This window comes from Pinus tabuliformis, chromosome 1_2 (assembly GCF_031772625.1).
Source record: "Pinus tabuliformis cultivar Carrire ecotype Pingquan chromosome 1_2, CPIR1, whole genome shotgun sequence".
Lineage (NCBI taxonomy): Eukaryota > Viridiplantae > Streptophyta > Pinopsida > Pinales > Pinaceae > Pinus > Pinus tabuliformis.
The window spans coordinates 99,038,453-99,040,987 of record NC_142298.1 but is presented as its reverse complement, the minus strand read 5'-3'; positions in this window follow the sequence as shown (position 1 = coordinate 99,040,987).

Sequence of the window (2,535 nt, the reverse complement as noted above, 5' to 3'; positions counted from 1 at the left end):
GTTCTCCAGCTTCTATTGGAAGGGAGCTACAATCCCCTAGCTCTTGTACTAGTTGATATGTTTACCAGTACATAGGCGCCGACCTACAAAAGGCTCCAACCTTCACTCATTCTCCAGCTTCTATTGGAAGGGAGCTCCAACCCCTTAGCTCTTCTAAAGACCGATATGTTTACCAATACGTAGGCGGCTACCTACAAAAGGCTACTGCCTTAACTCTTTCTCTAGGGACCACGTTTCATAAATTTTCAGACTGGATACTCCTGGTACACAACAACACAATATGAAGGCCATGTTTCATCCAATTTTCATACTGGACCCATCAGTAACATTGAAGCTCAAACTCAATCATCACCATAATACAACCAAACACTGAAACCCATAAACACTGAAGCAAATGACAATCAATCAATTTGAACAATTAGATCATCGTCACCAGAACACAGAGTTGAACCCAGAACTCTGCATTAACAACCAGAACCAACTGCAACTTCAAACATCATATGTCATAATGTATACGCTACTTAGAAGTGCCGAACTAGCGTGTATATGCTCCTTCACCAAGGTGAACTAGCGTATAGATATGCAAATAATAACTTATAATTTCACAACTAATCCAGACTTAGACATACCCAGATCATACCATTGAAAGAATAAAACATGTGTTAGAATTCAGATCTAGCCCATCCATTATCATATCATACAATGATACGTCATTTCAGATCTCATGATCTTGATCCAACATTGTATCCAAAGGTGCACAAGATATTTTAGATCATATCATAACCATAGCCCTTACAACATAAAGTATACTTTATATAGAAGTATTCATGAAAAACCCTTCCACTTTCACACTTAGCCCTTTGATCTTCTCCTCCTTATATAGTTTTATCCTTTCTCAATACCTCGAACCAAAACAACATTTAGAACCTGTGGTATTCTTAGAGGGGATCAAGTAACCATTATTCCGCTCAATATTGTGGGCGAATACCATGGTATTGACCCTTGGTATTCTTTATCCTTATTTTTCCATCCCATACATGCTTTTACTTCTATGAAAGTGTGTGCATACGTATACGCTCTTTTTGTTCTGTGTACCCACTCGTATACACGACTTAGACTAGGTGAACCAACATATAATTCTTAAAACATTCTCTTTCTTCAATCTCTAGAGTCTGATATGTAATCCTTTGATGTTACCTATGAATTGACCTATTGCATTGTCATACATCACTGAATATTTTGTGAGATGCCATCAAGGACAACACCTATACCATAATGCTAACAATCTCCCCCTTTGGACTTGATGACAACCATATTGGTGTGTATTATGACAAGCTGTAGAATGTATTAGATATATCAAAAAACACCAAAATACTCTCCCCCATTGACATCAAGGGCAAAGGGCAGACCAAGATATTCTCGCCTTTAAAGATGTAATATGTTATCCATGCTCCCCTTTGAGCACATGCATAGTTTGTAGAAATATTTTTCAAAAGAATAACATGACCCTATAACTCAACTATGTGAGTATGATCTTCCGATCACCAATGAATCATACATACATCAATCACCCAACCAAGTGGGGATACACCAAATTTGACATAATCTCAAAACTCCTTACATAACTGAATATAACAATTATTACATCATAGGTCTTTACATGACCTTTACATCAAATTATATACATGACATTTATAACAAGGACCAACGATCTAATCAAGACCATGATAGTCATCAGCAACTATCATACACCATATATGATCTACACCATAAGAATCTGTCAACAACATCAAGATCAACAGCTTGTATATGTCCATCATTAAAATAGTCATCTGAATCAAAACAACTATGTGGATGAAGAAATCTAAGTATCATCATGTACTAAGGTATAATGCCAACAATGAATTATTAGAATCATATGCTCCCTTGAACCTGTGGCAAGTATTAACTATCAGCTCTAATAATTGCATTTGTTAGTAAGAATCATCAAGGAATCATCATCAACCAGTTATTCATCAAGTCATTAACAATTTATGAGGGCCAAAAGTACTTCTACATGTCATCATCAGATTGTAATCATCATCAATCATAATAGAAAATATAATTGAAAATTGATTGAACCATATCAGAACCCTTTTCCTGAGTCCGTCCCACTGCTTCTTCATCAAACCAACATATACGCGACTGTGCAGCCTATAACTTGCGTATGTACGCGACTTGTCTTCATAATAACTATGTATGAGAATTGGAATATGGAAGTCTCACACTTTCAGCTCCCCCTGAGTTTGTTATTTCTGTATACTGAGCTATGCCAGATCTTTTTGACATCAATTCCTTCTTCTTCCATACCTTGGAGTGTGATCGTGTTTGCTCCTTTTGGTATGTTGGCCGAAATTTACTCCTGCATTCCTTTTCTAAATGCCCAAACTTGTTACTAGAATAACATCTTATATGTTTCATATTCCTTCTATAGCAATCAATAGCTTTGTGGCCAAACATATTGCAAGAAAAACAATATCCCTTAAAGTGCCTGGA